The sequence below is a fragment of the Agelaius phoeniceus genome, chromosome 5 (genome assembly GCF_051311805.1).
Source record: "Agelaius phoeniceus isolate bAgePho1 chromosome 5, bAgePho1.hap1, whole genome shotgun sequence".
NCBI lineage: Eukaryota > Metazoa > Chordata > Aves > Passeriformes > Icteridae > Agelaius > Agelaius phoeniceus.
The window spans coordinates 5328781-5341413 of record NC_135269.1 but is presented as its reverse complement, the minus strand read 5'-3'; positions in this window follow the sequence as shown (position 1 = coordinate 5341413).

Sequence of the window (12633 nt, the reverse complement as noted above, 5' to 3'; positions counted from 1 at the left end):
CTTCCCTTTGCTGCCAATGTACTTACAGAAGCCCTTCTGCCCTCTAATCTCTCAATTTTCCAGCTACATCTGAGCTCTGGCACTGACCTTGCATCTCCATGTTCTGGAGCTGGGATGGGAGCTCCCTGTTCATTGGTGCTGGCTTCCTGCCATGCTGGCTTCCCTCCTGCCTGGCAGAGTGACCTGTTCCTGTGCCCTCAAAAGAGGGTCCATGAGGACCAGCCACATGTCCTGGGTCACTTAGCCCTGCAGGGCAGTGTTCTGGGGGATCCCCCACAGCCCATTCCTAAACAAACTGAGATACAGTCTGAAAGCCAAAGTTGTGACTCCAATATTTCTCTTGCTCGGTTTCTTCCAGGATGTTGAACTGCAGAATGCTGTGTTTGCTGTAGCCTTGCTGCCCTTGACCTTCACATCTTCTAGTCCCCTCATCCTCTCTTTATGAATACCAGGCTGACTGCCTCTCCTAGTCATCTTCTTGATATGCCACATCAAGAAATTGTCATCAACATATTAACATGATTATTCATGAGAAGGAATTGATTTCATGAAGTGTCTAGTTCAAAATTACAAACTAAAGAAGTTGGAATAAGTTTCCCGAACTACTGGGTAATTATCCAAACAGAACCATTTAAAGCTCTTCCACTCCTTGTATTAATAGGAGCCACAATATTCCCATGCTGACTATGAGAGGAAAAATCAATATCAGCAAATGTACATTCATATTGATTTATCTTCCCTTTTGGTTTTCTAATTTAGTAAAGGCTACTAATGCAACATTACATAAAGATTCTCAGGAGAGTAAAAAGGCTAATAGGAGCAGGTATTGCTGTTTGTTCTGGGGAAGTGAACTGACTGTACTGTTCAGAGTCAACTGCTGCCCAGTCTCTGATACATGGACTTTTGAGCTGTGTATCAGAGACCATTATTCCAGGGAAAGGGATTAGAAGGAGGCACCAAGATGACTTTTTGGAATGCAGGCCCAGCACACTGTTAGGATTTTTGGAAGTCCTCATATATGTGTACAGAGCAGTTAACCTTTGTTAAATAAGGTTAGAAAAGGGGTTTCAGATCATGTCCAATTCTTATGAATATATTTGATTTTTAATAGATTATTTCATGTCTTATGCAAATAATCATTTTGTTTCAGTTAATCATTCTAAACAAAGCAAAGGGAAGCAAATGAGGGGAGGAAATATTTAGTATGATTTGAAAGCAGAAATTTTTGACTATCCAGGTCATCAGAAAGCTGTCATATGGGAAAATGAGTTAGACACCTCTATGTTACATCCTCAGAGATTAAATGGGGATGTGATATAGTACAAACTATTGCATATTTCACCTGGTATAAAGCTTCAGAAAAAACCTTTTAATTAAAAAATACTCCTTGTCATATTACAGACATGAAAGTGCAACAGGTTATAAAATGGGAAGAGCATTTTCTGTGCTCTTACTGTGCACCATCTATAGGCACAGGTTCATGGTTGGAAGTTTTCCACATGGTTGGGGTTTTTTTTTTCCTCTATTTTTTTTCCTCCCCTTTTTGAGGATACAGCACTCATGAGGACACTGTCAGAAAGTAGGACATTTCCTTATCCTACCAAAGGACAAGGAAAACAACAGATTACTGAAAAATAAGACAGAATAATTAGGTCATTGAAGGTCTGGGCTCATAGAGGTATTTAGTGTCCCAGAAGAACAGCTGATAATCTGCAGCTGAAAAATCACATTTTGAGGATGAGTGTAAAAGTTGAGGTCTGTCTTCCAAGGCTCAAAATCCTAAATTTTTTTCAACTTTTCTTGAATTTGGCCAGCAAGGCATTTTGTTAGGGGAGTAAATGCAAGAACAGCCTTTGTCACACTCTGGAGAATTCATTTTCCTTAGTCACCTTCATTGAACTGTCAACAAGTCCTTTGCTTGCTTTTCTGGAAAGAAGGAGCATTCCAGCTTGATTTGGAGTACCAAATGACAGGGTGGCTGTCTCCAAATGGCCATGGCATCGTAGTATGGAAAACTATGTTCAGCCTGCTCTTTCCTATTTTCCATCAGCAAAGACTCTGACTCCTGCTGGGAGTTACAGTGATACCAGAGTGGTTCACTGGAGAGATCTGCCTTTTTTCCAGGGGAAGGGGTTTCACTGTAAATCCAACCTCTTTACCCAATCTTTTAGTTCCAAAAGTAGAAAGCAGAAATCAGTGTCACAGAAGTGAGGTATTCCAGGGGTTCTGTTGGGAAGTAGTACTTGAACATAATGTAAATATTATAATTCCATGGAAACAGAGTGATGGTGTTACTCACAGAGGCTTAATTCTTGTATCATTCACACAGTCTTTTGGATATCACCTTCTTGGTATGCACCTCCTGAAACACAGGCTCCTACTCACCCTCAAATTTCGATACACAAAATGGTTTTACCGCACAGTTTATTGGAACAGCTGAAGTATTTAAATTCATAGCCCTTATTTTACCATTTGGAAAACAGGAGAAACTGTTAGTGAGTGTAGGTGACCACACTCCCATGTCAGCCCTGAGGAGAAAACAGGGGCTACAGCTGCTGTAGAGATCCAGGGGTGAAGTTCCAGTTAGTTTTTAGGTTCACTTCCTCTTGTGTTCTGGGGTGGTTCTGGCCCTATAGCTTGTTCTTTTTCCATACTGAGCATATGCAGGTCACAATTCTTTTATGGAACTTTTAACTCGACAAGATTCAAGTCATGTACGTGACAGAAGGCCTTGAAATCTGGGCAATGTTGCTTGTCAGATTGCAAGTCCTGGCTCTGAAGCATTTATTACCCATTTTCATTGGGAGTTTCTAGTGTGTGAATTTTTGAATATTGTAGGATAAAGCACTTCTTACCCTTCTTTTAAAAATGATTGATTCTTTTTCTCCAGAAACTTGCAGAATAAATTCAACCTCCACCCTGAGAAATTTCAATCCAAATAGTTAAAACTTTTTTATCAAAAACTGAAAAGAATGTCTTGTAGTAGTGTTGCCTTGTACTTATGTTGTGCTAAAGAGGGAGTTATTTTTAAATGAAAATCAAATGACAGGGTACCATTTAGTAACACTGTAGTTCATATGGATTTTCAGTTCTTTCATTACAAGGCTTCATACAACTTCACAAATACTTCAGTGAGATGCAGAAATACTATATTAATCTTATTTTAAAGTAAAAAAAAAGGGTTGGAAAGGCTGCATTTGGTCAGTGTGAGTGAAGAAGCAATACATGTTTGAGGTTAGAGACAAAATAATTTATCAAGTCCTTCCTGGTAGCCTTTGAAACTGCAAATTTAGGGAATACTTAGTAGTTCCATTTTTGTTTAGGATGCCTGAGGTCAGTATGGCCCTGTGACTTCAGTAACTTTTCCATATTCCCAGGTAAAGACTGTGCATGTCCTGCCCAGGTGTCTGATAAGTGAATCAAGTAGTTTTGATAGTCACTTCCATCATTTTGGTCTGGCTAGGGCAAAACCATGAACACCTGTGATACCTGGTCTAGAAAAATGCTTCTCAAGGCAAAGGTTAACTTGGAAATAATTATGGATAGTTTTTAATAGAGGACTCCCTTGGTGCCCTTTCTTTATAGAGTCTGTTGACTTTAAGTTAAATAGACACTCTCATGAAAAATATTTTCAAGAGGAAAATTTTTGTGTTTTATCTGTTGGCCTGTAGCTTTTAGGAATGTTTTCTTAAAATCCATACTGATACTGTTTGTTTATATTTTGCTTTGGATTCTTGTTACAATGACCAGTGTCATTCTGCATTTACAGTCATTTTACCTTCTACTTCTAATGGCCAGTAGTCTGTCTTGTGTAGCTTGATGAGGTTATTACCCTCTTTACATTCACAGGTTTGCCCATATTAATGAAATACCTGTGAAGATACCTAATATATCGTGCATGGACAATTTTCTACTGGCAAAAAAATAATGAGAATTATTATTTCAGAAATATTTCCAGTATTTAGCAAGTTTGCCAGTCAAAATATTGACAGTGTTGTATGTAAATGACGTTGTTTTCCTCAGGGAAAATTTAGCAAGGATGTGTCAAGTGTGAGTCCCTTTCTCTGTAAGCTACAATAATAAATTTCTCTGCACTTATAAATCTACTCTTCCCACCCTTAACTGGGAGCACAGTGGCACAGGAAGGAAAAGATGGGAAGATGTCAGTACAAACATCCTTACCAACTCTGTGTAGTGGCTGGGAGGTGAAGGGTGGAGGATGCAACAGTTTGGCTAAATCAAGATATGTCTTGAAACCAAAGAAACTGAAGCAATTGTCTTTCTTTTCTTTCTGGTACTTTAAATGGGATCTGAACCCAGAAAGCTAAGGGGGGATAAGAATGAAAAACAACAAGGAAAGTATGCGAAGATGCAATGAATCAATACCTTAAACAGTGCCAAGTATGGAAGAAACAAAAGTAAAATATATTGCGTGTTTTTTCCTTTTATTTTTTGGGGGGGGGTGTGGGGTGGATTGGCAAGTTGGGACAGCTGGTACATCTCTTATTTAAATATAGTGTATTTTAAGGTGTTCTCTGGCTTATCATTTGGGAGTCAATGATAGCAAGTGTCCAATAACAAAGGTTTTGAGTATTTCAGAGGTCATTAATCTTCATTAATCTTTCTCTGAAGATTCAGTGGTTATTGTCACTCAGGTATTCAGGATATTCTTTTCCTGAATATTTTGTTATTATGAGAGTCAATTATTAAGGATCACCTTCTTTATGTGCTTTAACTTTATTACAAGTTACTTGTAGTAACTTCCACATGTTGGCCTCTCACAGGCTGACATTTCACCCATTGAGTTCATGGGGCCACGTGATTTCCCCCTGCATTTATGGGGGAGCACAGGGCTCAGATCACTTGGTGGGTGAATTCCCTGTTCAGAGCTGAAGGGAGATTATGTAGAGAGGGCAGTGCAGTGTGCTTTTGCTTTTTTGGATATTCTGTGGCACACACAGCTGCAGGTAAGTGGTACCTTGGTCCCTCTTGGAGTCACTTTTTATGTTCAGAAGAAATAAGGTGGTGGAAAACAGCTTCATTCCCACCCTGCTGCATGTGTGTTTTCTGGTGGGAGAGGAAAATTCAGCTGGCGATGCCTTCATGATGTGCGCTGTAGTTTTTTGGGTCCAGCTCTGCCAAATGTGTAGATGGTAGCAGGCCAAATGCAGCCTTTTACTTATGTCTACAAAGAGCTTAATTTGATCCTGGCATTAGTTCTGGTTGCTTAAAGCCACAAAGCAACTTTTTTCCTTTCTTTTAACCCTACACAAAGGAGACTGCCGCTAGTGTTGCAAAATAATTGAGCCAGAGCCTCTTGCAATCAAAAGATGATTAGCTTCTTGTGTTAGTGTGTGTTCTGATGTGAACCAATCCATTATGTCTGTTTTGTGTTCCTAGGGATGCACTATTTTCATGTGGAACTTGCAGAAGCAGACTCAGTTCACTGATGTTTGTTAGTGACCTTGCCTTGTCCTCTGAATTACGGACGAGTCTGCTTTGAACATGGGGAAATGCTACTAGCAGTCATTAAGTGGATGTTAGGGGTTTTTGTAGTTGTTTAACCTCTCCAAGGCCCTGCTGCAATTCTAGATGTAAAAAAAAAAAAAGAGAAACTGAATTATGGGTGTTTAAAGCTGAAATATTTATAGAAGCAGTTTTTTATTTAAAAATAGCATTTGTGCCTGAGAAGATCAGATGTACCACTTCAGTATGAAAAGCCAAACCAGATTTTAGTTCATATTGTTAATGGAAATTGCATGAAGTTTGATAATGTAATTTAGCTGAAAATATTTTTTCCAGTCTAGGTTTTGGAGTGGCTTTTCTGTTATTAAATATTATAAAGAAAACTATTTTTAAAAATTCAGTATTCTTTATAGTCATAGAATGCAAAGACTGGTAGTTTAATTACTGTTTATTAAAGAAGAGAATGTACTTAATATCAGAACACAAGCCATAGAGATGAGATCTCTCAAATTAAAACAAAAGCAAATGGTATTAGAAAAATAATTTTGCTTGCTTGCTAAGGGAAGATAGATGGGATTCCATCACCAACAAAGTACAATGTATTAAGATGAAAGTGTGTTCTTGAAGTAGATTACAATTAAAAACTGGACTATTTAGGATCAAAATTTACCTTGATTGCTTGTCAGGGAAACTTATGTGGACTTGAAAATCCATCCTTATTAAAAATGAAAAGCAACAGTATGTGAAATCATGACGTTCTTATTGATCTGAAGTCACTAGTTAGGTCGATTAACATTTTACCTGAATGAATGTAAATTCTGCAGGGTGTGGCCCAAGTGATTTGAAGGTGGTGGCAATTGTTAATGCTCCAGTATCAAGATTGTATCCAAATCTGGGTTGTTGGGAAATGCTTCCTTATTTAAGAAATCCTACAGTGATGGGATTGAAAGAGTAAAGAAATATCCTGAATTTCTCTTCTAAAGCTCAGGGAAAGGGTGTGTAACATACTGTGGTGTTTTTTCAGCTCAATGAAAGGAACTCTTGCAATTTCTTTGTAAAGTGCTAAATTGTGCCAGGGAGTAAAAGAAATTACTTGGGAGATACTGCTTTGACTTTTCAAATTATCTTAGAGCACAATTGGGGGGGAAGAGAGGTCCCCATGATGCAATGATCCACAACTCTAAATAAAAAATCCAAATTTGAATGCATTTTGAAGACCGGTATTCTCAATACTGTGACAGCTCTCTTAAATAAAAATTTGAAGATAAAAGTCTGCCTAAAACTTTGGCTACTGACTATAAAACAGAAATCCTGTCTGAACAAGGAGAAATTCCTGCTTCATGTTTCCTTAGAATAACAGATCTCCTTGACTTTGCAGCCTTCCTCCCCAAACCAGAGTGAAGCAGCACTCTTTATTAGTCAATAGAAGGTACAAACATTAGTATTAACTCCATCACATTGCACTATCTGGCTCCACCAGCTTGGAAAGGATGGATGGCCTTAGTTGTGTAGCTTTCCTTACTCATGGCTGTCAGGAAACAGCAAATTAATTGGGAGTCCAATTATGATTTGCCTTTTACCCCTTACTCTTGACCTACATGGTCTACCATTCATTTTGTCTTTGAAGGGCCTAACACATCAAAGTATCTTGTTTGGTGTGTTAAGAAGAGAATATTTGTATGCTGGAGCACTGAGTACATAAAGACAGACAAAAAGTAGGTGGAAGCTGGCGTGGAGCTCAAGTTTTCTTTTAAAAAAGCACAGAACTCTTTTTAAGCTAGAGAGTTGAAGCTACTTTGCTGTGAGGGTCCATTAAACATTTATTCTCAGAGGTAATTAAGGACAAAGAGGGGAATGTTAACATCCAACAATACTGCAAGGCAGCCACCTACTCACCTTTTAATTTCCTAGCACAGGATTGGCCTGGCAGCCTGCTTTATTTGAAAGCACCTTGCATCTTGCCTCCAAAAGTATCATTTTGCTACAAAGTTTCCAAAATCCATGCCATTTAGTCAGGTTGAATCCAAGCATAAAGAACAAGATTTTGTTTTGTTTTCATGGATACTCTAAAAATTAATTAGTCAATATTTTGCAATGCTTTAAAGGCTTAAAATTCCATATAAACAGGGCAATTTGGTCCTTCACTCCACTGTAACCCAGCTTTTAGTTGTCCTGCTTGCCATAGTACCAGCAATTGAGCTCTTGCACAATCAGTTGATCACTTGTAGTTACTAATCCAATGGGACTTCAAGAAGAAATTAGGGTAACAACAGATGTAAAAAATCTGGTCAGCAGATTGTTTAGCTCAGTACTTCTTCCAGGAGAATAATGCAAACTCTGGTTTGGGTTTCACTGTGCTGCCTGGTGTGCAATCTCTCTGTAATTGTAACATACAACTGCTAGCTCAATTCATGGTCATTCTACATCTCGCTGAACCTTTTCATATTCATATTCTGACCAAGTTCTCACAACAGTAAATCCTTTCAGTTGGCGTTTTTCAATTCCAATTTCAAAGTATGGTGCAGTGTTAATTCAAAATAAAGCTTTAACTCAAATGTCAATTGTGACTAGTAAAATTATTTTTAAACACTTTTTGTGTGCTCTGAAGGTTTTTTTTTTGGATGCGAGGCACTCTGAATATCATCAGTGATTGTATTTAATGCTGCTGCAAACTATGGGAGCTTCATCTCAAGGACTGAGAAACTTCGAACACGGGGAGTCACGAGTGTGTTCTTAACTGGTGCCAGAACATCAGCTCAAGCTGATTGCTCCTTTGTGTCACTCTTAGGGCAAGAGTGTGATTCATCACTTCCATTCTGCTGAATACTCAAGTGCAGATGCATCTTTATGGGTTAGATTTTACTTCCATTGACGACTAAATGGCATCATGATCTCATTTGTAATAATGTAAGTTGGGAGTAATTTGGTAAAGGCAATTGACCTACATCGGTATAATTCTTGTGTGAAATCTTGTCAGATTCAACAGCTTCTCTAGAAACAGTTTTGATCTTAGCAAATACATATGTTTAGTTCCCCAGGAAAGCATGTGGATTTCCCCTGCACTGGGGAGCATCTGTGGGTTCTGCTTGTTATTCGTCAGTAGAATATTTTAAAAATGAATTAAGGCATTTAAACCTTGTATTCTTCATGTGTGTAAGTTCAGGCATGATGTAGCTTTCAGTGAATTAGTAGACTTGACCACCAGCTCACTTCCATTTTGACAATAATACCATCTGCCATTCTTTCATAGTGTGCTTGTTCCTCTATCTTTGTAACTCTCTTGATGACTACATTGTTTTGATATGCTAGGCCAGTTAAGCTGCAAAAATCTAGTTTAAAAATAGCTGTATGATTTTAAAATGATTTTTAAAAACTGGAGGAGCTCAGAAGAAAAAATTGTTTATATATGGTTATAGATCTATTTTTGTAGTTCTATTTCTGGTAAACTGAAGCTGATACACCAGCACAAAAAGGAAGATTTATGTAAGCATAGATATGGAGTCATTTCAGGCTGTGGTCAGGATCATCTTACTGGCATGTCTTTGGGTCACTGGGCCAAGCAGGGTTTGTTTAGGTTTTGTTGTGCATTTTTCCTTCTTTTTTTTTTGCTTTTTTTCCCCCCCTTCTCCGTAGCATTCTTCTTCTGCCAACCTATTTTATTTTGAGAGCAGAATTTCCTCCCTAGTTTCTTCCTTCTTCAGCTAATTGATGTCTTTTGCTTGTAGACATCCGCTGGGCTGCAAAAACAGCAGTACAGTAGCGTAGAGCTAAATACAGATATTCAAAACATGAAATCTGTCAGTCCATCCCTTGGGCATGAGTCTGTGCCTGTTCATGTTAGAACAGCAGACACATGCCTTATTAAATCAGGTGCTCTTTGTGCAGCCTGTGTTCTGTGGATTTTCTCTGCTCTGCTGTTGTGCTCATGCTGATAACAGTTCCTTCCCCAGGCTGCAGTGCAACCAGCAGCCCCTGTTGTTTGTGGTAGCAATTGCCACAAACACCACGGATTCAAATGGGAGAGAAATGGAATCAGAGGGATGTAAAGGTCCCATATTATCATTTTCTACCTTCTCAGAATCTACCAGCCTGGAACTTTCAGACTATGCTTTTCCTTTGGGACTGACAGGCAGCACTGAAAGCTCAGGAGAAAACTCAGAATGTGGATATCTCCATTTCCCTGCCTCTCTCCAAAGTTCAAGCTGTGTTTCTTCAGGAGATGGCAGCAGATGATACAATAATTGTAAAAGTCAGGCTCTTGTGACTGAAGAGGGAAGATGTCCAACAGTTACTCAGTTAAGTAACAGAATTAGCAAGCCTTTTGAATTGCAATGATACGGAGGGAACTGAGTAAGATTTTGAACCTTTTGTGTTGGAGCCTAATACAAGAGAAGACCTCCTCAGACTAAAGAAAGGTGGTCCAGTGCCTGGCAGCTCACAGTGTGGAAAAAAGTTCTGATATCAAGTTGGATCATGCTGTGTTTTATTTTATGAGCACTCGTGCCTGTTTGGGAAGAGCATGGCTTTGTTTTGTTCTGGAAGTGTAGAAGAAGAAACTGAGGAACTGGATGGAGACTGCTTCAGGGATTTAGTTGTTGATTTCAAGGAGCCAGGTCTGAAATGTTCATCTTGCTTTCACTTGTCCAGTCTTCTTCTGAAGTCACAGGACTCTGTCTAATGGAAACACAGGAAAATGAGACATAGAGGACATTTGAAAAGGCAGTCAGGGAACAAAGTGGCAAGTGGGGCTTCTTCTGTTCTCTGCAGTTTGTTCTTGTGCAACATTGGGACAGGCATTTATTTGGTTTTTACCAACATGAAAGATTTCCTATGAAAAGTATCATTATAATTTATCAGGATCAAGACCTCAGTTCTTTACAACTCCTGATTTTTTTTTCTGATTTAAGAAAGCAGTGCAAAAAGCTGAGGAGAAGGGGACAGGAAGGAAGGATAATGTCAAAGAATGAAATGATGCAATTACCTGAGCTTGCTATATGTGTAATGGGCATGAGCTTTCCATTATCTTTTAATTTTTTTTTCTTATTAAAATCATTAGTTTCTCTTCCCATAGTGTAAAGCAAATAAAGACTTAAAAATTCCCCTGTGCTGTAAAAGAGGGTGAGTTATGAATGACAGTCGAAGCAGTCTGAGCCAGAGATGTAACCTATTCTGAAACCTACCTGTTTCCCCAGCACTGTAAAACTATTTCTATTTAAAGTTCAAGCAGAATAGGTCTTTGTCTATTTCTCTCTTAGTCTCCCCTAAATCAAAGAGGATTTTAAACCTGATCTGGAAAATTTATTTCTGGTGATACACAAGAAGAGGAGAAGGAGGGAAAGTTGGAAAGAAAGCAAGAAAGGAGAGAAAGAAGCGACAGTTTTATCTGAAAGTAATGTATGTTAGGATCTTAGCTTGGTCATTCATGGTCTCCTGGAGTTCTGCAGATGCAACTCTTTTAAACTAGTGTACACATTGATGACATTATAAAATAACTGAACTCTTAACCATTTCTGTTAAGGTAATATAAATAATTCCTTCAGAACATGTGGAACCAGTGAGTAAAGATTTTAAAGTTGTTTATTGTTTTATTTTGCTTGTCTGCATGTTTAGACAAAGATGGGAGAATTACGAGTGGAGACATAAATAAACTGTTCTGATTGTGTGTTGGAGGGGTAGTTTAAATAACAGTATAACATTTTTTCTCAGCTTCTAAAGCTCCTGATTTTTTTTGAGAAACTGCAAACATAATGAACATTTCTTATACTATGTCAATTCAGAACCTACTACCTTGCAGTGTTATCCTCCAAATCAAATAATGCTCTTGACTTTGCTGCCTGTCACTTCACCTATTTTTCTGCTTCTGTCCCACCAAGGTTCCACTGCAGCTGAGGAAGCTTTGGAGGGCACATTTTCAGGCAGCCACCCATTACACATTGCTACAAGTATTTGGAATTATTTTCAGTAGTCTTGGAGTTCACAGTGACAGCCACACAACCATTTTTAAATTAAAGCTATTTGAATAATTGTTGTGTGCAGGCCCAGATCTGTGCAAAAGAAGCAGATTTAATTTATACAGTGTTCAGGAACCTTTTCAGGATACCTCAAATATCTCTCCAGCAAAAAGCACCTCTAAACACTCTATTGCACACTTCCAGAACTTCTGTAACATTTAAAGTACCACTGAATGTGTTTTAAGATGTCCTAGCAGAGGAATTAGTCAAAATGGCACCTTAATGAAATATACATTATTTAACACTGATGATGTAACCAATTCAATTAGGGCTTGTGTAGCATTTGCTTTTGGTGTTTTGACACCAAAAGCAAATGCTATTTTATATTTTTTATAGTTATTTTTTGAAAATAAAGAGATGTCTTTTGAGCAGTCTATTGGAACTAATTTTGTTTTAAAGGGCAGTTTGCAATGTTTAGGTGGTGCTGAGATAACTCTGGTTTGTCTATAGTCTCTAACCATACAATTCAAGAAAATGAGGTTGAAATCAAGAATTGATACATATAGAAGTTGTTTCTAACTTAGTTCCCATTTCGAATTGACCACAAAATCATTATTCAAATAAACACAATTACCAGTCATCTTAACAGGAGGCAATAGGAGAACTGCAAGTTGTGGGACAGATTTTAAGATCACACAAAATAAAGTTGCTGCAGTTGAAATAGAGGTAGATTGCTGGGTGAGTTGTGTTTTTCTACTTTTTGGAGAGAAATAATTGGGGGGGGAAAAGCCAGAAGAACACCACAAAGATTGCATTATAACCAGATACACTTAGTAAGCAGTGTAGCCCTTCAGTACAGAAAGAGTCATTGTTGAAAATGGAATGTTGACATTGTGTATCAGGTCAACATCACGGTAACTGACTATTCTAACAAATTAATCTAATCATCTTCCTTGCAGCTGATCCATAAGATGATGTATTTTTAGACTATTTTATCTCATTAGTGATTATTGCAAATCCTCCAAAATCTGTCAGAACTCCAAATTGCTGGCTTCCTTGAGTTTGTCAATAATTTTCTGTGTTGACAAAGCATATTTAAAAGTTTTGAATCTTTAAATTCCAAAAGACAGGGAAGGAACTTGGTCTTACAACCTACCCCAACATCATTATGTTTCTCTTTTTTGAACTCAGTTTATGAATTTTAGACTTGGCATTG